This window comes from Pteronotus mesoamericanus, unplaced genomic scaffold (assembly GCF_021234165.1).
Source record: "Pteronotus mesoamericanus isolate MK-2021 breed Mesoamerican mustached bat unplaced genomic scaffold, CSHL_Meso_final contig_68, whole genome shotgun sequence".
Lineage (NCBI taxonomy): Eukaryota > Metazoa > Chordata > Mammalia > Chiroptera > Mormoopidae > Pteronotus > Pteronotus mesoamericanus.
The window spans coordinates 31329208-31356365 of NW_026555234.1; the positions used below are offsets into that span (position 1 = coordinate 31329208).

At 38.4% G+C, this 27158-nt stretch overlaps 1 protein-coding gene, 1 non-coding gene and 1 pseudogene across 2 annotated transcripts in view; all 3 read right to left on the reverse strand.

Annotated features, from left to right (window-relative positions):
* The window catches only part of SCFD2 (sec1 family domain containing 2), a 314405-nt gene that overhangs the window by 142327 nt on the left and 144920 nt on the right, over positions 1 to 27158 (reverse strand). The gene's annotated exons all lie outside the window — the stretch shown is intronic.
* On the reverse strand, positions 20451 to 20616 carry LOC129077738 (uncharacterized; annotated as a pseudogene).
* Positions 23428 to 23589, reverse strand: LOC129077733 (U1 spliceosomal RNA). The gene has a single exon (XR_008529892.1). It is a non-coding gene; the product is annotated as a U1 spliceosomal RNA (small nuclear RNA).

The following is a 27158-nucleotide window of genomic DNA, read 5'->3' on the forward strand; positions in this document are numbered from 1 at the left end:
TAAATAGTATAAAACTTCTCCAGAAAATAAATAACCAACCTCTGTTATCATTGGGTTCTCATTCCCATACAGCCATAATCAGCTGGAGCTGAGCAAACGGGTCTGGTACCTATGGCTTGACTCAGGTCCCCTTGTCACATTTCTATGAACCAGATGGTCCCTGCAAGCATCTGAGTTTGCAGTTTCTACGGAATTTAGGGCAATATACACTGTACAAGGCCTTTAATACTTGTATGCTTTCCATATTTGTATAAATTAAACCGAACCTGGCTTTTACTAAGATACACATATGACTAACTTTAGGATGACACTGAATGCATAAGTGTGTTTGAGAGCTGATGGGGGTAGAGCAGAGGAAAAAGCGTTGTCTGATAGAAGAAGCAAGTACTCATCTGTGGTTCCTTTAGATTCATTTCTAGGCCTCAGTTTTGGGGGAGTCTATAAATGCCTGACTTATGCCATTAAAAATATAAGAATAAAATCCAGAAAAACCAAAATGCATACATATATGTTACATGTCAACTGCATTCATGAAAGCCCCAATATACATCACGTAGATAATAGTCAGTCCTAATGCTTTGTTGAAGAATGTTAGGATATTCAAGAAGAGCCATTTAAAAAAATAGTAATTACCTTTTGCTTACCTATATGTATTAGTGTTTTGGCAATATTTTGCAATTTTAGCAGAACTTGTTGCTCCTCAACAGTATTGATATATTCCTTTATATTTCCCAGCATCCCTTGAGTTAGGGTGACCACATGACTGATTCTGGCCAATATGAGCGAGCATTATTTGTGTAATTTCTAGGCTAGTCTGATTAAGTGCGTGTCTTCCTTTATTGCTCCCTTTCTTCCTACTCCCTGTACCTCACTGGCTCGCTTCATGTAGAAGTCGGCAGGGCCTCAAGATGGAGGTGCTTTTGTCTCTCTGATTAGAGGGGAGTTGCCTGACCCATGTCAGGTTTTTATGTGAGTGACAAGTGAACTTCTGTCATATTAAGCGACTGCAATTTCAGGATTTATTTGTTATCACAGTATAGCTGAGCTTGTAATATTAACCGACACAAGATAGCAAATAAATTGGATGTTAAAGCTGATATAAAATGGCAACAGTCATCTGTAATCCCCAATTTCAAATTTTTGTATCTATCATAATGCCTTAATTCATTACAAATATCATATTAAGCTTACCTTAAATTTATAAGTTTTTAAAGGCCTCATTGCTCTTACTGATTATTTTGATAATATAAATATTTTAACTTATAAAATATATTTATACTAATAAAACATTAATGTATTATGTTTCAGATATTAGAGTTCCATGAAATATTTATGTGGAATAAAAAGGATTCCATTCTAAAAGTGTTGGAAAATCACTAGACTAAATGATATCAAAAGTTCCATAATAATAAAAAATTCTATAATAAAAAGAGTCAATAATAATAAGTTCAGTACTTCCCTCTATGCAACAAAAACAAAACCACTGTCTCGAAGCAACAAAGAAGTAGAGACCACGTATATGAAATTCATGCTGTTTCATTGATTTCACATTCCATAAGGGGTAACAGGTAGAAGAATTACTAGGAGCCATAGGAAATGCTAAAAGAATGGATGAATTCCTTTTTTAGAAAAGGAATATGAGGCTATCAGTAATGGAATGCATAATAATGCTTGAGGTTAAAACATGTGGCCACATTTCCAGGTCCCAGCTCCGCTGTTAGAATTGTGGTATTATCTGTATTAGTTCTATTTCCGAGTAATAAACCACCTCAAAACTCAGAGGCAGCTTATAACTAGCCTAGAAGCTTAAACGATATTATCTCAAGGTTCCGTGGGGAGGCAGGAGTGGCTCGGCTGGGGGTCGTGGCTCTGCAGTCTCTGCCTCCACGACAGCACAGCCACATTGCGGGCAGGCGGGGGCTGAGTGTGGCAGAGGCTTCAGTTCCTCCCCAGTGGACCCCGCTAGAGACTTAGTATCTTCATGACGTGCAGTCTGGCTTCCTCCAGAGGGCTTCCTCCAGTCTGGTTCAAGAGGCAGCAAGGTGGAAGCCTCAATATCTTCTGTGACCTAGCCTGAGGGCACACTGTCATTTCTGCAGTGTCCAGCCATGTCAGTTACACAGCTCTGCTCTTTCCTTGTGGGAGGGGACACAGGAGGGTGTCAACACCAGGAAGTGAGAATCGCTGGGCACCATCCTGAAGGCTGGCTACCACACGGTCTCTTCTGGGAGGAAAATTTCATCCAAAATTAAACATGTAAAGCAGACACCTATTCAAACTGTGTTTATCAGTTAGGAGTGAAATTCTTCTCCAAATGTGTTCACCTTAATCATGTTTTTCAAAAAATGTTATACTTTGAGAAAAACAATAGAGAATTTTCACAAAGACTTGCATATTTACAAAGGGACAGGTTGGCCTCCAAAGAATGGACTTTGCACTGGAAAACACGCAGTCAAAAGGAAACACAAACATCTTGTTGACACAGTTTGTAAACTCATCATTTTCTTATATACTGCTACCTAATCAAAACAAACCTTTCAGCTTTCTTTAACACCTCATGTGCTTTACCTTTCAATCCAATAGAAAAAAAGGACATACATGCTGGACTTCCTAGAAATTGGAACTTTAAGGCAGTATTTCAATATCAAAATAAATAAATAAAATAATGTGTCGAAGAAAATGTATATAAGAAGGTTCTGGTATATGACAAAACATTCTCCAGGGCAGGGAACAAAACATGTACTAAACTAGTTTCCTCTATATTTTTCCCCACCCAATTTGTTTTCAGCTGAACATTCTCTTTTCATCTTCATTTCCTCCATCAACGCAAACACAGCCCCAGAATCACTCTAGACGACTGCCTGCCTTGGAGCAGCCTCTTGCCAGGTCTCTTCCCCAGACAATGTGATTACTATCCAAATGCCATTTCTGGTTTGTCTTGGAGCAGCATTGGGTTGAATCTTTAGAATCTTCAGAACTTGAGGTATTATTAGGACTTACTCTTTCTTGTGAGGCAGAGAAACCAGAAAGCATCTGCACTGGTTTCTAAAAATAAATACCACCCCGCCATTCTTGATCATAGCAGTGGGTTTAGCTATCAGCTAAAAAAAAAAAAAAAAAAAAAAATTATTACAAACTAATTGACTACTTATTGAAGAAATCAGAAGTGAGAGAGGAGGAGGCTAGGATAACATCTCTGTAAAGCTCTGCTGGAAGCCCACATCAGTGAAGAGTAATGGCTTCACACCAGACAAAGAGGCTGGAAACAGAGGGCAGCAAAATTAAAACATCTGATTAGACCAGAGGTCTTAGGTGGCTATCAACTAACAAATATAAATTAATTAGGGAGACCTGACATATAAGAAACAGTGTTGAGAAAAGAAACCAGCCATGTTCAACTCTAAATAATTGTTGATCATGTGGCTGTGGAATTTCATGCATTTGTAAATAATGATTAATTAAACTGAAGAAATCTAAAGTGAAAAAAGAATTATCTGAAAAAATGTCTAGGTAATTTTAACAAAATATGGGGGTTAAAGTAGGGGAAAGATTTAAAGGTATTATCTTGTTGAATAAAAAAAGCAACTTGCAAAATAGTATTACTTTTAATACAGCATTATTTTAATACTGTTCTTCATCTATATATGCAAAATATATAAATATATATGGCATTAAAAAAGCTTTGTTAGGATGGATATCTGATTTTTGAAGTGGTAACTAAAGGGGCATTTTGCACCTCTGTATTATTTAATTTTTTTTAAAAAGAAATTCATTTTTTAAAATAACAACTTCAAAAAAATAGTAAATTTACTAAAATATATTTTCAAAATATGGAACCTTACTTTTTGATATTGAAATGCTTCCTGAGTGTTGTAAGTCAAACATTCACAGTCAATGCTACACCTTGTGGCAGCCCTGGAGTTCACTGTGATGGCCCTTCAAGAAAAAACTTGCCTCGGAGCTGCAATTAGTGGACAGCTGTTAGCTGTTTCCCTAGTGGCGTCCTCCTTGGCCAAGGCCACACTCCTCCAGGGCAGTACCAGCCAGTGACTGAGGATGGTAAAAGCAGATGATCAGGCCTGGCCATGTCCTCCGAGGGATCTCCTCTAACAGTCAGTCTTTGCTCCCGAACCTCCCGCAGGTTGTCACACCTTTGTCGGACCTCCATCCTTATCTGACATTCTCCCTCCCTCGTCCTGCTCCCCCCTCCTTTCCTTTCACAGTTGTCAAAATTACATAGTAGACAAAGGCTTGCCCTCCTTGGTCCTGCTTTTTCCCCTTTTTAAAAAATCTTTTGAAGTCATTATCTCTACCCCACAAAGGCACACAAAAGTTTTGCACTTCTCTGTAGCAGCACCTGCTTCTTGGAGGACCCAACCAACACAGACATCTTGGGGGGTTTTATACACTTTACAAGAGCTCTTCTTTCTTTCTGAGAACTCCTCTCTCCATCCCTACCCTGTAATCCCTTGCCACGCCTTGCTTTCTTGTTGTTGTTGTTTCTTTTCTTATCATAGGACTTTGTCCAGACATTATTGGCTGTTTAGGGAGCAGACACATGACCCAAACTACACCGATCACTACTGTAACCTATAACAAATTCTTCCCAGTTTCCCCTTTATGTTGTGCATGTTAGCTCAAGTAGATGTTTGTTACTTATAACCATAATTCTTTTTTTAAGATTCTATTTGTTTGTTTGTTTATTTAGAGGGGAAGGGAGTTAAAAAGAGAAGGAGAGAAACATCAATGTGTGGTTGTCTCTCATGTGCCCCCCGTGGGGGTCTGGCCCACAACCCAGGCATATGCCCTGACTGGGAATCGAACCAGCAACCATTTGGTTCGCAGGCAGGTACTCAATCCACTAAGTCACACCAGCTGGCTGTAACCATAATTCTTAACTAATACTTTAAATGATTGCGTCTCTCACTTCTAGTGTACTCATGCGCTATACTTTATTTTATGGAAGTGATCGCAAAGCAAGCTGAATAAAAATATCTATAAATAAAATATCATTTTCCAGCAATTTCCATCATAAAATGACAAATTTATATCTTTAAAAGATTTGATTCCAAGAAAGAAGGATGGTATTAAGATACTAGGGATTGCGTACTGATTTTGAGTCTGGAGTCCCAGTTACAAATTCCAGCTTTGCCATTAGCTGGTTATGTCACTGGGCACTACACTTCACTTTTCTGCAGCTTGGTTTGTGATTTATAAAATGTGGGGCTTTTTAGATTAATTTATTTCTAAGGTCCCTTCCAACTGTATAATTCAATAATGTGCTTAGCACAATTTCTCCAGAGACTATGAAAGAGTCTGGCACATAATATGTGCTCAATAAATATTTTCTGAATTGAATAAATTAATAATTATGAATTCTAAGGATATTTTTGAGACTTTAGAATCAAGTAAATAAAAATGTTTAATCTTGTGAACAAAAGGAATATGACTTATTTTTCTCTCTTCTTTAGATTTCGTGTAATGTTTAGAATTTTGCTGTCTCCCCTCTCCAGCGCAGGCCTCATCATCCAGTATTTCAGCTTTTCTTGCAAGTACCCTTATCCCGGTCCCCATCGCCTCCTGCTAAACCTGAACTTGAGTTAAACCTCTTAAATGTAGTCCTACTTTGAAGGGCCACATTCAGGGAAGCTAGTGATCCCTGAATGTGGCCCATATATTTAGCCCATGCCCAAGACCCAGTGGCTTCTGGGGCAAGGTAGCTTGAAATTACTCTAATTAGTTAATTACTCATTAAAACTTAGTTGCTTCACTTTAACCTTTGTGGTAGTGTCTTAACTTAAAAAAAAAATCATAACCTAATCTTGGGGACCACTTTTAGTTTTCAGAATGAACCAGATGAGCAGTTGAGTGAGAATTAGAAAACATGTTCCAAAGAATGAGCCCAATAGGGTTCCTGCTTTTAACACAGTTCAGTTTATATAACCCAAGAGACTTCACACATTTATTTCCACATGCAAAGGGATTTCATTGCTAGAAACAAATTTCAGCCTTTGTGGGTCTGGGAATTCACCACTGAGGGCAAAAGCATATCTATGAAATCTAGAACGTCTACCCAGAATTGCCATTAGAAGTGTTGGGCCATGGAACCTTGGCTTGGCATACTCATCATCTTAATGTAGGTGGCTGAGCATGAGGAATGTTCAGGACCCGGGTATGAGGATGAGGAGTGTACAGTGACCCAGGTAGTAATACTAAAAACAGCAATAACAACAAACCCTTGCATAGAGCATGCCGTGTGCCATACATATGCTATGTATTTTTCATATCCTGTATTAACTTATTTAATCCTCATGACAGCCCAAAGTGGCAGGTTTGCAGAGGTCAAGTAGTTCGTGCAAACTCACAGAGAGGAACTGGGATTCAAATCCAGGCAGTCTGGCTTCCTGGGACTCTAAACCACTCTGTGTCACTGCCATTCACCAGCCCTCCTGCTCCCCTTGATCCCAAATGACAGGATGGCGTGTAAGAGTGAGCAGAGAGGCAGCAGGCACGGGGAGTGGAAAGAGTGTGTCAGTGGGAACTGTAGGATCTTGCCCGGCCCTACCCTTGCACTCAGCCATCTAATCTGAGTCTCATAAAATTTCTGATAGTGGTATCTGCTCTGACTACCTCAAGTTAGAAAATGATATAAAACATTTTAGGAAAAAGGCCATTAAAGTGTTTCTTCAGAAAAGTAGGACACAAAAATGGTCTATTAAAACTACATGAAGAAAAACAGAGGCAAAGTTTTTCTTTCAGTGGAGGGATAGGGATCCTTTTTTTTTGGTTGTTAAGTTTTACTTTAGGTCATTTTAATCTTCTTGTTTTGGCTTTTCACCATTTTAAAATTTCTTTGATTAACATGTATTCATTTATGTTAACTGATTCAGCCAACAAGTATTTATTTACTTCTGCTATAGACCAGATATCATATTAAGGTGAAAAAGGGAAAAGAAAAAACAATGGCAGATGTTTTGATATATGTATGAAAGTCCACAAACACTCTAATTGATATACAAAAGTAAAAACCATTGCTTAATAGAGGTAAGGAATTTTTCCTTTAAAACTTTATCTTTAATATTGTTCCTATGTCCCCTTTTGAAATCAGAAAGTAAAAAAGTCTTTAAACACCTCTGAGTACTTCAGAGAAACAAGATCTTGTGGGGGATAGCTTATCTGCCAATAATGCGGGACAAATGAGGTGTTGAGGAGACGTTTTCGAAGTGGCTGACAGGGCCGTCATGGGCACTGCTTTGTACCAGTTCCAGATTAAGTGGCGGCAAATCTTGCCAGCAACAGTCTGGTTAAATAGCTAACGTGATTAATGGAATCTAGAAAGACAGTATAGGCCATGAGGAATATTTCAAAATGACGAAGAGCTCCGAATTGGATTAGATTATTGTACTTCAATAATACAGATAAGATCTCTATGTCTGGAACCGAAAATTACAGCCCTTCCATTGGAGCCTAATAGTTTTAACTTACTACAGTGGTGGGAGGCTATGAAGGAGGAACAGAAACCGGGGAAAAGCCGCATAGATAATACCGACACCATCTCTAGCCTCACTCCAATCTATTGTCCACAATGAGGCCAATGTTTTATAAAACAGATACACTCATGTTACTGCTAAGCTGAAAATCCTCCAATGACTTCCCAGCATTTTATTCCCCAAATGTTTTCTTTTCGAGGCCAACCAGCCCCTGAATCATCTGACTGTTGTCTCCTCATTCTCCTTGGAATTCAGCCGTGCTTCCTTCCTTCAGATCCTAAAACTCCAAGTGCCCCTTCTCGCTCCCTCCAAAACCTGCCCACTTCTGTCTGTCTACATCCTGATACCCTTCAGGTGGCAGCTCAATGGACTCTTCCTTAGAGGGTCCCTCCCTGAATACTTTTGACTAGGTCAGGTGTCCTGGTATGTGCTTTCTCATAGCATCATGATTTTTCTCTTCAGAGCCCTATTACAATGTTACAATTAAATATCCATTTGTGTGATTGCTTTATTTCTGACTACCTCTTAACCAAACTGCAAGCTCCATGAGGCAGAAACCATATCTATTTATTTTGCTCCCCACTGTATTCATAGTGCAAATACTTAGGATACTTAGGGACTAAAAGGACGAATAAATGTAATTTATAACAAGCAACATAGGTTTTAGCACATTTTATAGCACTGTGCAGACTGGCTAGATGCTGACTCCTTAAATCCTTTCTTCCTAGCAATCAGAGAGACATTTATTGCTCAGCCTCCCTTCCACTTGGATTCTGGGGACCTGTGACTGTGCCCTGGCCAACAGGATGTGTGCGGAAGTGATGTGATGTTCGCCCCTTCCAGGACTGGCAACACCATGTCCTGCATGATCGTCTGGGCCGCTCTGTTCCCAGCCATAAGGTTGGAAAGTAAAGACGCTGAGACGATAGAAGTACTGAGCAGAGGAGCTAGGCCCCCGAGTTACCCCATGGAAAGGCCCACGCCAGCCCTACTGGGCTTGGCCTGAGGAAGAACATAAAAGTTTATTATGTTAAGCTGCTTTGATTTTTTAAAAATTATTACAGTGACTAGAGTTAATTAGTCTGCTAATACAATTACTATGTCACTAACTTGCTTCTCAGCCTGGATATAGAGTAACGATAATGACGCTGAAGTAGCCTAGTGATGTATCAAAATGGTAGCCCCTCTGAGGTTAAAATCCTCAGATTTAGCTCCATTAGAAGATTTCAGTTAAAAAGAAAGTAAGAGTTTTAAAATGAGTCCTGCTGAATACTTTCCCTTGTATCTTAGTCAAAGAGAAGGAAGTCCTGCAGTTTAGGATGCAAGGAAGAAAAAACATTCAAGAAAAGGACTGACCATATTAGAAATGAGATGAAGCCACCAAATGACCGGTTGTGAATTAAAGCTATTTTTTTTTACAAACCTACAGGTGAGAGACTTCACAGCAGGCCCCATTCTTTTAATAAATGTGCGGCAGAAAATCTCATTATTTAAAACATGCAAAACAGGTCACATCGCTCCCTTCTTAACACCTTTAAAAAGGTTTACGTTACTTTTTAAAAATAAAATCAAAAGATTCATATAGGACCAAAAGAGACCACAAGCTCTCACACGATTGGGTCCCTGTCTCTATACCTCCAGCTCCAACTCTGCCACTTCCCCTCTTTCTTCATTCCAGATACACCAACGCTCTTCTAGTTTCTCGGAACCTTGGGAGCTGCCTCCTACCATGGGCCTTTGCACGTGTTACTCCCCCAGTTAACTCCCACTTATCCTTGAGTTCTCAAATCAAGTGTCATTCCTTCAAAAAAACTTTCCTCACCCCTCTAGATTAGGGCAGAATCTTGATTAATTACTCATTAGAAACTTCTTGTCAAATATCCCAAAGTCTGGCACCTAGTAAGCTCTCAATAATCATTTATTAATTGATGAGGTAGAAGGTCATCGGAGGCAATGAAGAATAATAGGAACACAAAGGCCTTACACCATGAACTAGAAAACCCTTGAGCCAATCTTCTCTCGAGATGTTAAGGATTTTGAACGTCCCAGCCACTGACAGGTCTTCGGTTTTGCAGGCAGGACACCAGGGCTCTCCCGCTTAGAGCCCCAGTGGTAACTGAGTCCTATACAATGAGCATTTTGTGAAGTGAGCAAAAATGAAAGTGGAGGATTTCATTGTCGGTCAACTTTTAGAAACTTCAGGTCAGCAATTAAAAAACAAACAAAACCAGTAGTCACAAGTGACCGTGGAGGTAATACTACACAGCATTCAAAAGGGAACAGGTTACCGCTACATGCAACAACAAGGAGGAACCTCACGGACAAAATGCTGGACAGAAGAAGCCAGACCCACAAGAGCGCATGAATCCAGTTATGCAAAGCTCAGAACTGGCAACACTCACATGTGCTGATAAAGGTCAGAATGGTGACCTCTGGGAGACTGATGGGAGGATGTACATGGAAGCTGCTGGAAATCTTGCATATACACATAGGTGCATACAGCTCAAAAGTTCATTCAGTCATAGGCTAGCGTTTGTGTGCTTTACTATATGTAAGAGGCAGTTTAACAAAAAAGAAAACAGGGACCCCACTGCTGAAAACCCTGCATTGGCTTTCTCCCGGTCCATAGGGTTAAGTCTAAATTTCTCACGAAGGCCTACAAAGCTTTTTGGAATCCAGCCCCTCCAGGCGCTCTCCTCTCAGCTCCCAGTGCTCCACATTTGCACAACAGGTTCCAAGCTCATGGTTCTTCATAAAATTCTCTAGACACGCCATTCCATTGTTTACCTTCCTGCTTTTGCATCTGCTCTGCCCTCTGCCCAGAGAGGAGTGAGCCTGCTGTCCACTGACACCCTCCTCTTCCTGAGGGAGGACCTCCACTTGGCCCCCTCGGTGAATGCACCCCAGCTTCCCTGGGGCTGAGTCAGGAGCATCTTCTCCTTGGTCCCTGGGTATTTTTCATCCCTCCTATAACTTTTGACAATTATCACTCTGTATTTTAGTTAACTTTTTACATGTATGCTCCCTCTCTCCCCACTAAATTTAAGGCCCCCCAAGAGGCTACATGGTGACTTCCTCTAATAGGTATTCATCTCAATACCTACGAGGATAAAACAGAACCACCCTAGGGGAATCCACAAGAAGATAGGACCATGCATTAATCAGCTCTGTGTCCTTAGCACCTGGTATGGAGCCTATCACACAGAAGGTGCCTGATAAATATTTGTTGAGCTTGAATTAAAAAATAAACAGCAGAACATATAACAGGTAACAAAGAACAAGAGGACATATTAACCAACGTTTAGTTTAAAGAAACTAAAAGCTTTCAAAATATAAGAAGCCAGATATGAATGAAGAAAATGAATAGCTTCATCATAAAAAATAAGTTGCTTTTAATCCTCACCCGAGGATATGCTTATTGATTTTAGATAGAGAGGAGGGGGGAGAGAGAAAGAGAGAGAGAGAAACATCGATCAGTTGCCTCCCATACGTGCCCCAACCAGGGATCCAACCTGCAGCCTAGGTATGTGCCCTGACAGGGATTGAACATGCAACCTTTTGGGATAGGAAGATACTCCAACTGAGACACTGGCAGGGCAAAAGAAACAAAGTTTTGGTTTTTTTAAAACCCAACTTTAACAAGTTAAACTTAATAGATTAAGGGGAGAGAAGTGGCAATGTCAATAATTTGGGGATTTGTGTCTGTGGGTTGCAGGACATGAGTTAGGTCAGGATATTCAGACTAATGGCAGTAATAATAGCTAATTGCAGCATCTAACATTTATTGAATGCTTACTATCTGCTAGGCAATTTACACTCATTATCTGATTTAAACTTCAAAGCAATCCCATGAGGGTCTGCTATTAATCTCCATTTTAGGTAGTAGGAAACTGATGCTCCAAGAAGGCGAGTTGTGTGCTGGAAGGCACTCAGACAGGATGTAGCAGGGTTCGGATACTAACCCAGGCTTTGGGGGCTCCAGGCAGTGAGGGGTCAGAATCCCACATGATAGGGTGACAGGCAGAAAAGTGACATAGCCTCTCTCCCCTGGGTCTGCTTGTAGCATTTAAGTGTCCACAGCTGGAGCCTTACCCTTGGGAAAGAAAGCCTGGGAGTCCCAAAGGTATGGAAAGTGCCTAAAAATAGGCCCATTATAAAACCACATATGAAGCTGCATGGCGATTTCCTATAAGGTATTCATCTCAGTACCTACGAGGATAAAACAGAACCACCCTAGAGGAACCCACAAGAAGACAGATCTGAAGAAATGACTACCAGTGGTCACAGTCCAAAAAGCAAAAAAAGGAGAGAGAGAGAGAGCGTACCAGGACTCCCCGTAATTTTATGACGGGCACAGGGGTCCTGAAACGACCCACAACAAACATTATACTAAATGCCCTGGCAAGATGAATGCCATCTGGTTTATTTTGGGTAAACTTTGGACACAGTATTTTTCGTGTGGCTTCCTAGGGTTCTGGGTATTGGAGCATGTGCCCATTTGCTTGGCCTCTCTCCCAACTGGCTGCAGCGAAAATGACCTCTCTGGCCACGGCAGGCCACCATCAGAAGAACCACCAGCCTCTTAGAGACTCTTAATGTGGTTCACTCCAGTCCTGGTACTTAACCGAAAAGGAAGAGTAATAAAAGTGCCCCCAAATGAACATATGTGTCCCTGGCACCTTTACCAAATTGCATTGCCAATTTTTTTAATATGTTATTCCTCAAGGTACCTTCCAAAACCAACATTTCCAGGGTGTCCCGCTATTCTATAATATAGCTTAAAAATTTTTTTCAGGTCATAGGGGAAGGCAAACAGACACATTTTTACATTGACAGGCCTAGAAAAAATAACAATGCACTGCCTGTATTACACAATGGGTCCTTGTTCTTTTACAGCTAAGTTGCATTAAAATACAGCCAGTGGACCTAGAGTAAATCAATTTAATGACCTCAGGTGATGGCCCAGGGGATGTCCCTTCGTACAGCAAATCCCGACCATTCAGCCCTGCCATAGTTTGGCCCTACTCGCAGCTCTAAAATGTTAATGTGAAGTTAATGTTTTGACTCTCAGAGAAATGACAGCTCCTGGACTTAAGGAAAAACAGTAGCTTTTATAGGAAAGTGCTGATTCTGTTTTACCCACAAAAAGGGACTTGCAGTTAATATTTTTTCTAAATATTATTCAATTAAACTGCAGAATCAAACTTGAAATGCATTTTGAACAATAACAAATAGTACGAACTGTCATGACTCCCTCCTAGAAACAGGATTTTTCATATTGTATGTTTCTTTCTGAATTGTTCAGCTTCTCTAGTAAAGAACCACTAATCATTTATGTTTCGCTATTTTCCTCCGTCTTTTTCAGTTTAAGATTCATCTGTATTTTGAAACACAGTGACGAAAGGGGAAAAAGAACAGGGGTTCTGAATGGGGAGACTAAAGGGTGGACAAGGAAGAGAAATAAGGAGGACGTGGAAGGAGATTCTGGGAGGAGAAAAGTCAGGCACAGCTGATAGAGACAAAACAGCAGGGACTGGGAGCTTGCTCATTAAAGCAAGGAGAAGGTAGGTACCATTCAAGGTTAGGAGGGAAGGTAGCGAGAGCCCTCTCATTAGTTTTCCTATATGATTAGGCATAAAAATAGAGTCACATATACTTTGTGCTGTTTTAGCAGCCCAAGAGTAAGGTTATTAACACCAAAATTGAGCAACTAAATGGCAGTGCGGAGACTAATAGAAACTTGACCCCCATTTACAGAGTAAAGACAGCTCAGAGGGTAGAAAAGTACTCAAGCCATTCAAGCAATGGAATCTCCCTGTCAGCCTCAATGCTCAGTTTCCCAGTGTACCTGACGCTGCTTTCCGATGAAATCTGACCATTGAAGAGGCAGCTGATCAGCTTAACAATAGCCCACAATCTAAGAGGCAGTTGAATTTATTACCAACTTAGTTAATTACAAATCTAATGACAATTATGATTAATTTTAACAATCTATTTAGTAACAATGCCAAGACAGAGATGATAATTTTAGTATTCCATGCTATTAAATAGGTTATTTAAATAATAAGCTCGATTTCATTTATAAGTAATACTTTACTAGTATGTTTCTACAAGGCTATGTGGGAGGCAGAGAAGGAGGTTCATTTATTTTTAAGAAGTTCTGAATTAATGTTGTTACATCTAGTAAAATAAAAATGATACATGTCTTCAATACACGAGTCAGTCAGACAACCACATTTGGGGTGTTTAAGCTTTTGGCATCTCTGGGCCACCCTGGAAGAAGAAGCGTTGTCTTGGGACACACATTAAGTACACAAACACTAACAAAAACTGATGAGCAAGAAAAAAGGGTTTTAAGTTAATTTACAATTTTGTGTTGAACCACATTCATAGCCATCCTGCACGCATGCGGCCCTGTTAGTTGACTGTGTCTTCAGGTCAAATATACATAATGGCCAAGGGAAAATGGCTATTTTAAATACATGCAGAATTTCACTACCAAGTCCATATAGCAATGGACTAGCTGTACAATGGAGTCACCTGAAAAGCTTTAAAAACTGTCATTCGCATTCCACACCCCTGGCCAATGACATCAGAATCTCCGGAGGTAGGATCAGGCACCAACAGTTTTAAAACTCCTTAAGTGATCCCGATTTGGAGTCAGAGTTCAAAACTGTTATCAGAAAGGAAAGCAACATGCTGCCCTTTAACTGAGTATGTTGGCTTGGATCTTTGAGTTCACATTCTCTATCAATTCCTCAAGAAACAATGTTTAAAGTCACAATGTCTCTAGATGAGTCATTCGCCTACTACTGAATAAATTATTCAAGTAGCAAGAACTGCAAAATATTTACCACTAATAAAGAATTCCTATTTGGGGTGGCGAACATACAATACAGTGTTCAGATTATGTGGAATTGTGCACCTAAACGTCTATAATTTTGTTAACCATGTCACTCCAATAAATTCAATTAAAAAGGAAAGGAAAAAAAAATTATGTGAACACTACAGTAACAATAAACTGTTCTCTTAAAAAAAAAGAATTCCTCAGTTATCTTGTCTAACATTCACTTGCTGAACAGATGAAAGAAAATGAAAATGTGCGGTACTTCTGGAGGTGGGAGAGAGGTGGATGAAGTTCAGAGCAGGCAATGTCTAGCAGACAGGAAAGCGGGTGGGCACGAAGGAAAATAAAAATGTTCTTTTATTCAAGGACACCAAACAGTTGATATATGACCAGCCTCATTTCATTGTAGGGAAATGCAGCTGAGCAGCAATAGATAAATGGAGGAGGCTGTCCAGCTTTTGGGATTCGGGAGTTTTGGGATTTGCCTCAAAAAACAAAGAGACAAACAAACAAACAAAAAGGGCTACAAATAAAATATTTTCCATATGGTACACAATGGTATAATACAGCAGATGTTTCAGAACATTTACATAATCTGAGTAATAATAATAATAATAATTAGTAGTAGTAGTGGCTGTGGTGGTGATAGTAGTATGAGTTGAACTTACATGATAGGTCTCATGCTGGTTAAATCCTTTCACAGCTGTGGCAGGGAAGTGTCCTAGCATCATTTTACAGATGAAGAAACCTAGCAAGGGACAGAGCCACCATTTGGCACTACCATAGGTCTGGCATGACAATATCTTGTCGCATTCGAGCTTCAAAGCAACCATGTGAGGTAGACATTTTAGAGATGAGGAAACTGAGGCTCAGAGATATGCACTATCCAAGGCCCTGTGAGTACCAAGGGGCAGAACTGGGGTGGATCCTGGTTGTGTCTGACTTCAGGACCTGTCTGATCACTTAAAAACTAACTTAAAAACCAACTTAAAAACCAAGCAGAGCCCAATTTACTAATCTCTATTTCGCAAATGCCTTTTGGTAACATATTTTCTTTTTCCTGACTATGGCTGGGAAGGGGTAATCTGCAGACTCCTTCTTCCATGTAGACAGGGTTCAAAAACCAATTCCATGCAATGCAAGTCAATTCAAGCACATTTGATGTAGCAGGAGACTGATTGAGATGACTTCATTAGTTCTCTGAACAAACTTACTGCTTTTTGCAGTCTTGCAATCTGAAATTTTATGCAGTAACAAATCCCTGGAACTATAGTAACTAGATAAACAAAACAAATTCTTCCTTCTTTTTTAATGATAATCCTTGCAATTTAAATGAGAAGAATAGAGTTTTACACAGAAAGTGTTCTTGGGCATGTTTGGTCCAATTTTCTCATATGTTTACAAATGGAGACAGTAAGGTATAGAAAAGTTATTCCTACAAATGAGCCAAAAAATTTTTTCCCTATTACTTAGACCAAGACTATATGCCCTCCTCATTGGGTGTGGAATTAATGAAGAACAGATAGGGATTTTAAAAAACAACAACTATAAGTTGTATAATTAGGTCAGAGTGCTGAGGAAATAGGGACCCGTTAGTTCCACTTCCTCTATGAAAAAGATAGTGTGCTCTGCATAATTTCAAAGTTATCTCGGGGCTCCTGGGGAGGGCCATTTGGCCCAGCCTCTGGTCTGTGAAAGGCCTCACAGTGTGGATGTGTGGTGTGCTACATTATCTGTCCTTTTCGTTCTCATTCTCTCATGAGTTAACAGTGGCTACCTAACATGTGATGCAAAAGAAGATGAGAGAACCCACCTGTCATCTATTGAGTGAGACATTAAAGAAATATGCAAATATTTAAAACAATGTCACTCACTACATGTGCATTTTTTTGTTGTTGAAAATATGGTTATTTTTTGTAAAGATATGTTACCATGTTAACATGTAATGGAATTATTATTATCAGGTTTCATTTCTAAGAGATAAACATATGAACAAAGCACTTTGGAATTTTGCAATTATTCATGAGTGTAAGAAGGGTCCTGAAGACCATAAAGTTTAAAAGTCTGCTGATTTACTGGGTCACAGCACCTAAAGTGAACTATAAATTCTGAATTTATCTTGTAATTATTTTGAGAGTAGCACAAATACATTGCATTTATATTTTTGATTAAAAGCATTGACCAAGTGCCTTTATGTAAATATTTTTATATAATAAAATATCATTTAGAAAAATGTAAATATTTAAAATATGCCATCATTTTTATAAGCCTATTTATTTTTTATTATTGTTTATGCTGTTACAGTTTTTCCAGTTTTTCTCCCCTTCGCCCCCCTCTGCCCAGCCCACCCTCCACTTCCGCAGTCAATACCCACACCGCTGTCCATGCCCATGGGTCCTTCGTATCTGTTCTTTTGACTAATCCCTTCACCCTCTTTCAAACAGTTCTCCCCTCCCTCCTCCCCTCTTACAGCTGTCAGTCTGTTCCATGATTCTATGCCTCTGGTTTTATTTTGCTCATTAGTTTATTTTGTTCATTAGAGTCATCTTATAAGTGAAATCATATGGTATTTGTCTTTGACCAACTGGCTGGTTTCACTTAGCCTAAGAGTCTCCAGTTCCATCCAAGCTGTTGCAAAAGATAGGGATTCTTTCTTTTTTCTGCTGCATAGTATTCCATTGTGTAATGTACCAGTTTTTAATCCATTCATTTACTGATTGGCACTTAGGCTGTTTCTAACTCTTGGCTACTGTAAATAGTGCTGCTATGAACATAGGGGTGCGTAAGTTCTTTTGAATTGGTGTTTCGGGATTCTTTCCCAGCAGTGTTTGGATTTTCTCTATTTTAATGTGCTAAGAGCTTAAAAACATTAGGCCTTTCTTGAGTTCTGAACATCCTTTAGAGAAGAAAATGTGAAATTGAACACTTATATTTTGGCGTCACCAATAGGCAAATATTTTGTGAGCTCTCCTTCTGTGCCAGGCCTGTTTCTGAGTGTTTCCCACGTGTTCTCTCAGTCTCGTGGTACCAGAGGATGGTTTGTCCAAAGTGGAAGAGCCAGGATTCAGACCCTGTTTGTCTATCTCCAGAGCCCCTGCTCCAAACCACTAACGGGGACCCTATGACATACCTAGTCCATGCCTTTCTTAGGAATCTTCCTCTCCTACCTGCCAGAGTAGCAGGCTCTTTGGGCACAAGTGAAGAAATGGGAAATAGCGATCAGATAGGCTTTTCAGAGAATGACGGGATGTGGATGAGAGTCCTTGGCTCTGCCTTCTGCTGCCTTTACATCCTGCGTTCCTTTGGGGCAGAGTTCTGCTTACTGAGTTGTGTTATTTATTCGTATGGAAAATAACACCGTGTGTGTGAAGTGCTTCAGGGCTGTGAGATCAGATGGTAGTTTTAAAGAATTTTTTCCCTGGGGAGGTATGTCACAAGAAATTCTCACAAAGGCAGTATGCCCCTCTATTTCCATTATGCAAATCTGACTGCCTTAGGCTTCCTTCCATACTTTCAAAGGAAAGATGATACTACTAGACAGGTTGGTGTAGGAGAAATAGTACATCATTTTTCCCAAACCCACCGTTGGACAGAGGTGTGAAGGAGCCAGTTGGCCCAGTGTTATTACATCCCGATGTGGCACAAGCTTTTAGTCCAGGGGGGTAGCAGTATGCTATTAGGTGATTTAAAAATATGTACGAGTACTATTGTAATTCTAAAATACAGTATGTAACATAATGATATTTATTAATAACGACTGGTATTGGCAGTAGTCGTCCCTCATGAGTTATCATGTCCGTTAGGACCCTCATTTCTCTGTGGACAATTACTAATTTAGGAATTTTTTTCTGAATTTTTGCTCAAATTCAAATCCTAGCTATCAGAGAACCAAACAAAGAGCTCTAGGTATTTTTCCTTAAGTATCATAACACATATACCTAGAAGTAATGATACCTCTGGTCAGTTGGGGAACTAAGGCAAGGGGAGAATGATAATCAAGAGCTGTTACTACCTGTGTTTTTAAAATATTTACTCAAACATTACAACTTTTATCCCATCATGTTATAAGTGTAATACCAGGATAAAATTATGACTGAATGGTGACACACAGAAAAAGAAAGTATTTTCAGGTCAAATGAGGGGATATGCAATATCACATGTTGATTAGACATGTGAAAATTTGCTTTTGAACACCCGCCAGGGATTTAGTCTCTTAAAACTGGTATCAGTACATGGAGCACATGTAACTTAACACGTGTACAGTGATATAAAAACACATTACAATTGTGAAATTATCTTGGCTTACCGTAAAAAGAATCATTCATCTAGTAATTTCCTGATTTCTGTTCACACTGAGAGGACAAAATGGAAGCTGCATTTATAAAAATATACATTTATACTTAAAATATGTGAGACAAAGTCTGCTTTAGGAGCTTAACATATTCTTATTAATAACATGGTGAGAGTTCACTTAGCAGTTTCACCCTCATGAATGAAAATAGTATTTGGAATAGTGTTTTTGCTGTACTTCATTCACAATTTACTTGTGAATGCTGAATTTATGACTTTCAACTTTAAACATATAAAACTGTGTAATCAATCTTTATAAGTCCCAATAAAAAAAAACCCAGAGCAATTATTCTGTAGGTTATTTATCTCCTGATGTCACAATTCTTCAAAGCTACTAAGAGAGGCATAGTTTCTTAGAGAAAAGGTATCACACCAAAATTAGTCCCATTTTATAGAGAAATAATAGGGAAGGAAGGAAGAAGACTCTGATTTTAATTTTATAAATTAAACCCATCATCCTAAAGAGCAAATCCTAGTACCCCCTTTAAGAGATGAGGAAAGTGAAGCTCAGAGAGGTGAGGTTATTGTGCTTGCCCAGAGTCTCACACCTGCCAAGCAGGGAAGTTAGGCTTCAAACCCACATCTCGAGGACAACACTGCTTATCTCTCATTCTATGAGAGCAGTGAAAGACCATCACATAACTTGAATAAGATTCACTGCTATTTGATTAAGGTGCCCAGAATTTATTCAAGGTCTATTCATATCAAATAACTTCCTTAATCACTAAATTAGATTTACTTGATTTAATTAACCCTCTAGGACCACCCCAGATGAACCTAATCAGCTCTTGCAAAAGGGCTCCTGTGGCAAATTCTCTGCTTATCAGAATTTTATTCTAGCTAAGCTCAAGGCATCAGCTGTCTATCTTGGGTTCCTCTGATTTGTGGCATACTTTGAGGCAAATTTCAGTCTCTCACTCCCTTTTCCTTCCTTCCTTAAGAAGTTTGTTCTTTTAAACAGCATCATCTCAAGCTTACCTTCATTCTTTTGGCAAAAGCTCTTAACACATCAATTTTTTGATCAAACACTTGAATGCAATGGCAAAGCTGCTATTAAAGAAATTTCTAACAGTATCTTATGCCCTGAAGATAATAGAGTTCACTTTAAGCCTCCTTTTCAAAACTACAAGCAACATTATTTTCTACACCAATTTCAGGAAACTCTGAGGAAAGTCCTAGATCACTGAAGCTCTCTGAAAGCAGGCACGAGACATTAAGGTGTAATAACTGAGGGTTATTATTCACTTTCCAAAGATACGTTAATGCAATAAAGTGTGACATTATTTATAAGGAAAAAAAAACATAGTCTTAAAATATTCCCTTATGAAATTTGAATTTTAACCCTACCACTTACTATTTATGAGAACTTGGACAAGTTTCTTAATTGAGCTCAATTTCCTCCTTTAAAAAATAGGCATAAGAAAGGCACTGATTTTATAGGGTTTAATGAGATAATCCATGTACAGTAGTTACTTTTGTGTCTGGCATATGGAAAGTGCTCAAAAATTATGATTTTTAATTTAAAATATTATTAATACTTTTGGGAGCCATCTGTAATTTTTCAGTAGGGAAATGCTCCTGGAAGCTTACTTATGTGAACATGTGTCTTTTTAGAAAATAGTCAATTCGTTTTTTCAATAGTTACATAAAGCAAAAAAGGGGGGGAAGCAATCAGAAAAATAGAGAGAAAGGGAGGGGCTAAAACTCTAGCCATGGCAGCAGATCCCTTGAGAGTGACAGGGAAACTTATACCAAAGATCATCTCAGTATATTGATTGTTACATAAATGACAGGCATGTAACTAGCAATGGTCATAGATGGCTTATGCCCGTTAGCACAATAAATTCAATATGGCTCTTCTGAGTTGAGAATATTTATACTCAATATAAATTAACGAACTATAGAAATGAGCCCTGGAAGTATAGTTTTGTATGGTCAATATAAATTAATTCAAGAATATAGACCACGAAAGTAACCTGGGGAAAAGGACAACAGAGGCAAACTTTGGCCTAAATACGAAAGGGAAATCTAGAAAGAAAATGAATACTTCTACTGTAATAACATTTACAATACAAATAATAAGTCAGATGTCTGATTAGGAGAAAGCATGGAAAATCTCTGCAATCCTGCTGAGAACTATCCCAGCAATCCATCAGTAATACTCTGGTTCATCTAATAAACTTTATTCTATACTTAGTCATGTTTACAGATATTAACAGTTATTCTGCTTTTATATTAATAACACCACACTTCAAAAATATGTCATAGTATCTTTTAGGTCAACATTGTTTAAAAACATTATCTTTGTATTCCAAACTTTTTGTCTTAAAATTTTTATAATAATTTTCTTTCTTTGTATTTGGTTTCTTTTAGTTATCTTATCAAAATAGAGTTTAATTTCTTTCTAACTTAAAAAAAATGAAATACACAATGTTCATTGTTGCCATTCCACTGCCATACTAGCATGCATATTTTGCCATTTTTCAGCAGTTCTAACAAACACACAGTGCAATCCTATACATTGGAGAAATGAATAAGGTTGCTGACTGAAGGTTTAAAAAAGAAAATGATCATCCGGTGATTACCAGAGGGAACGTAGGGTGGGGGGAGGTAGAAGAGGATATAGGGGAGATGAAGGGTGATGGAAGGAAACTTGACTTGGGGTGGTAAACACCCCAATACAATATACAAATAGAAGATGCCTCTTAGAATTGTATACCTGAAAACGATATAATTTTATTAACCAATGTCACCCCCATAAATTCAATAAAAAGAAAAAAAATAAAATAATCAACTGAGCCTTTGAACAAGGACACCATCTGTTTTTCATCCATTTTCTTGCTACTGTATTCATTGAACAGCTCTTACAAGAATAAAACCTTAAGAAACATGAACTTGTGGCAAGACCAGACAGAATATTCTGGAACTATGCTTTGAAGTAAAATCATTCCCTTAACATCAGGAGATTTAATACCACTATTTCACCATGAAAATAATCACAGATGAATGTTCTGACCAGGACTAATTATCTTTGAAGTTCTCTAAATTCATGCATTAAAAACAGTGCTTGACAAAACTCTTTACCTTATCAAAAAATTACAAAGAAAACAACTTGTGGGCAAAACTCAATCTAATTTGGTTTGTATCTAAAATCAAAGCTGCAATGTTAAGCAACATTAAAATATATGAGAATCATGTTATTAAGACAACCTAAATTTGAGAGCCTGACCTTTTGTGCTGATTTTACAGTTATCAAGGTGATGAAAGAGCAGCTGGGTGACAGCGGCCATTTAGCAATCAAACTCAGAACAATCAATATGTGGACTCTTTCCCTGTGATTGGTTTATGATACGTATTCAAATTTTGTACCAGCAAGTGCAGCTGTAAAAACAAATTCTATAACTGAAGCAAAACACACAAAAAATGAATATCAGGGGTTCAGAAGAACACTAACTCACACCTGGAAGAGTCCTGTGGGGTGTTCGCCAATCAGAACATCAGGAACGGAAGGCTTTCCTCAGAGCTTTAGCACATGCTGTTCTTTCTGTCTGGAAAACCCTCCTTCCTGGTTCACTCATCACATCCTTCAAATCTCCGCTGAAGTGTTACTTCTTTGCAGATGCCTTGCCTACCTTCCCAGATTCAACCCAGCTATAAGAATATGATACATAATATAATAATGTATGTGATATAATAATAATATTTAATAAAAATATAATGTGTACTTTTCCTCCATAGCTATTGCCACAGCTGCAACTTCACTTTTTTCTTTTCTTTAAATCCTTATTGTATTTTTTCCATGACCATTTAGTCCCCTTGTCTCTCTCTCCCTGCAGCAATCATTACACGGTTGTCCATGTCCATGAGTCCTTTTTCCTTTTTTTTGCAACCTTATGTTTTGATGTGTGATTATTTGATCAGTTCTCCCCCATTAGACCGTAAGTCTCATGAAGAAAAGGGGTCCCGGATGCTTATTCTCACCACGATAGCCCCAGAGCCCAGCAGGAGCCGGGCACAGAGTAGACACCTGACGTGTGATCAGGGAATGACGAAAGGGAAGGGAAGGGTAGGGACAGAGTAACTATAGTTATTCGGTAATGTGATGACCCCTGGTTGGGTCGGTGAAAATGATGACTAGAATTCTACTCTGAACCAAGGCCAGGATATTCTGGAGGCAGGATTTTAAATGAGAGAGTGGCTGTCCTGACACGGTGGCAACCTTTTCGAACCAGTGTGTTCACAGAGCTGATTCCACAGCAAAGCCATCGAGACAGGAGTCCTCACCAGCTTGCTTGGGAATCCAAGGGTTAATATTCTGCTTTGGTCTCTTTGGAGGGGGAGGAGGAGGATAGAGTTTGAGGTTCACGAGGCCAGGAGGAGTCAGCCAGAGGGAGAAGTCACCGTATCAGGTCTTAGAAGCCTTCCGGATACTCAATGAGCCCTCCGCGAGCCCTTCCTGCTTTCCAGACCGCAGCCAGAACCACCTCGCTCCTAAGCACTGTCCTATGGCTTATTAAAACTCAAATATTAATGTAACACACATTGACTGACATAACCTGTGATGGCAAGAAAATAAAAGGCAGCCCAGTAACACAAATGTAAAGGGGCTTTTACAATGTTAATTAATAGATTTTATTTTAGGGAAGTTCTAGATTCAGATGAAAAACAAGTGGAAAGTACAGTTCTTATATTAATCCCCCTCCCCATTTCTAACGTGTCTTTTTTTTTTTCTTTTAGCCAAGGGAGAGTGCAAATGAAGTCCCCCACTACCACAAATTACGCAGCCAAGTTTCCCACATTTGGGGAAAACACGGAGGCCAGCACACCTGGAGCGCAATGGACAAGCCCCACCCTGGGAAACCCACCCTTGTGATCACAGTATTTCCCCTGCCAGGTAAGTATTAAAGTGTCTTTTTTAAAATATAAGTTTAACTGCCAGAAAATAAAAATGCTCTGAGATTTGTCCCCTTTGTTTCATGTTATCTGGCAAACTTTCTATTTTAGGTAGGAGTCAACATTACTTTAAATAACTTCATTTTTAGTTTATTTCAGAAGTAAGAAAGTTAATAAATACTGATAAGAAAGAAAAGAAGGAAAGAAAGAAAGAATAAAGGAAGGAAAGAGAAAAGAAGAAAGGAGGGGAATGGGAGGGAGGGAGCGAAAGAGAAGAAAACTCAAACAGTCTTTTCACGCAAAGGTAACTACAAAAGGGATATGGAGCATATCTTCCTTTACTTTTTCCTGCATATGTATTTTTAACTTTAAAAAAAAACTAGGGTAATGTTCTACTATTATTTAAACAGATGATGGTTAGCTATACAATGGAATACTCCTGGCCATCTCTGCATTTCATTAAATATTTTTCAACATCATTTTTAATGGTAGCATAATATTCCTTTTATGGATAACCGACATCTATTTAACCAGTGCCTTCTAGCTTTGGACATTTAATACTTACTTGTGAAATTGCAAGTATCTATTTTCCCAAATTCATTCTTTTTTACATCTTTAGGGAATGGTGGTTTGTAGGATGGGAAAGCCAGGGCAGTGAAACACTAGACAATTTATTTTAATCTTTATACAATATACTAGTGTTGGCAAGGCAGGAGAGAAGAAAAGCTCTTCCTATGACCCTTTTTAACTTTAAATGGATGTGCCCAGTTCAAGGCCAGCAAAGTGATAAATAGGTTTTGGCAGCTCATTCCCCCTACCTTGAGCAGTATTACAGTGTGTCATTGGAGTGGATCGTTTAGAACAGGAAGCCAAGGACACTGTGTGGTGTTCTCCCAGGGTAAACTCACAGAGATCTCATAGAAGGCTTTGGCAAGATTCTCAGTGTGCACAGAGAGGCATAGAAAGTGGCTTTATTTTTAAGGCTCAGATTCAGCTGAAGGATCCGCTAGGGAATCCAAAGAAGGGAAAGCCTGAGCTTTGGTTAAAATAGCTGGCTTATTCTTGGTTTGACAGTGCACAAAAGCTTTACTGATCTCCCCAGCAGTCACCTGCTAATCTTACACCTTGTGATAAGTAACATACACACATCCTCATTAACATTGTCAGTGACTCTGAAGGGAAGGATATCCAGGAGACTGAATTTCTAATTCACACTGAGTTACTGTATTTTCATAACTCATTGCAATTCTGTGTAGCTACTAGCCCAACACAGGCAAAGCAAAGAAGCTTCTTCAACAAAAGCAGCAATATATCAAATTTCCTGTGAAACTTCCGAATTGCTATGCTTCAAAACCACAATAGTCAGTCATAGGCATATAATTTTACCTTCTAAGTGACATTTTTATTTTTAAAGACAGAACTCTGTGGTGAAAAAAAAACACTACCTTGGTTTATCCATTTTATTGTAAGTAACATTTCTCCAAATTGGGAAAAGCTTGCTAGTTAGTTATTTTTCTCCTGGTAATAAAAGTAATGCAACATAATACTATAAAAAAAATCTATACAATATAGAAAAAAATACTTCAGAAAGTAAAAATCATCTTTAATCTCACCATTCAAATACAGATGCTATTAAATGGTTAAATAGCTGGTGTACATGGCTCTGACACTTAAATATTTTTAATAACATATTAGACATACATGGTTTGAAACGTCCCTTTCCACTTCAACAATATAAATATACATCTTTCTGTGTCAGTCAGGATTGATTTCTTTTTTACATGGCTGCATAATTAACTATTTTTAATGCTTTAAAAAAGCTTGACTTTTTTTACTTTGACAATTAAATTAGTAGAACTCTTTTTGGGGTCATGTGTTTCATGTTGACATCTGACTTGTTTCTAAAGAGAGAAACTTCTAAGTGGACATTAATTAAAATAAATAACCTAACCATTTATAGCTACAAATTTCTGCATATACAAGTACTATGCACAATAAAAACAAAATAAAACCATTAAAATGTCTAAAAACTGTTTATTAGAGTTAGTTTTTTTAAGTTGTTTATGTTGAAATGAATTAAATAGGAATTTTTGACATTTTATGTGTTGCTAAGAATGCCTTACTTAAAATAGAATAAAAACAAAAAGATCAGATGATTTGTACAAAGCAAATGCATTAAAAGCAAAAATTCAATTAATCTAAGAAAGATATTCACTAGGCTTTATTAATTTGAAATTAAATTATGTAAAGAAAAAGGCAATGAATTCTCAAAAGAATCTTGTTTAGGATCAAAAATGATGAAAGAAGAAAAGGGTATAGATAAAAGTTTTAATTGCTTAAGAACATTTTAAGTAATATAAGCAGCGGGCATGAAAAAGAAGCCCCTGACTTATAATATGAAAAATGATTGATTTAAGGGGGTAAATTAAAATAACAAGCCATCATTATCAAATATATCCAACAGCACCAAATCTGTATCTATGGCTTGCCTGATTATTTCCTCCTCTCCTTCTCACAGCACATACAGAAGATGATCTAGAAAGATACCCTTCCTCTACAGATTTACATAATGAAATGGATGATTCCACTTTGGAACAGTGGTGTTTTTTTTTAAATGTTTATAAACTACAATAAGTCTCTTTAAGATTCTAATGAAAGCTGTAGATTCTCTCCCTATTGAACTCTGTATCTGTATTATTGCAGATATATAAGATTCTTCCAGTAGGCCCTCTCCCTTCTTGCTTAGTAATGGAACCCTCAAATTAAGATGATATTTTTTAGTTGCCTTTTTAGCTATGTGTGGCTTATGTAACTAAGCTCTAGTCAATGAGATATAAGTATAAGTATCATGTTCACTTCCCGGGAGTGCTCTTAAAGGTAGAGATCATTGCCTTCTACCATTCCCTCCCCCCTTTCATCTACAGGGCTGGCCTGAATGCTTACACTGTCATTTGCACTAAGATGAGAAAACCAGAGGCTTAGTAAAGCAAGACAAGAGGGAAAAGCTTGGGCCACTGATGATTATGGAACTGCCATACTTGTCCCGGAGGGCTCACTTCTGGAGTTTGGATAGTTTCAAAGGGAAATGAACTTATGTTTTGTTAAGCCACAGTTTCTTGGTGTTCTGTCACAGCTGAACCTACTATTAGCTGACATGTGTATAAACACATACAAGTTTGCCTATGATTTGGGGGATAGTAATCCAGGGATCCCAAATTAAGAATATCACTTTAGAAATATATACACATAGTCCCTGGCTTACGATGGTTCAACTTACAATTTTTTGACTTTATAGTAGTTCTGAAGCATACGCATTCAGTAGAAATCATACTTTGAATTTTGAATTTTCACTTTTTTCCAGGTGAGCCATGTTTGATATGGCAGCCTCCCGTGATGCTGAACAGTGGCAGGGAGCCAGGGATCAGCCAGGCAACACGAGGGCAAACAACCAATACTTGATAATGTACTATTAAATATATTTTCAACTTACAAGAGGTTTATCCAGATGTAACCCCATCGTAAGTAAGGAGCTACTGTATAGGATACAATGATAACCATTTAATGTTTATATTCTGTAA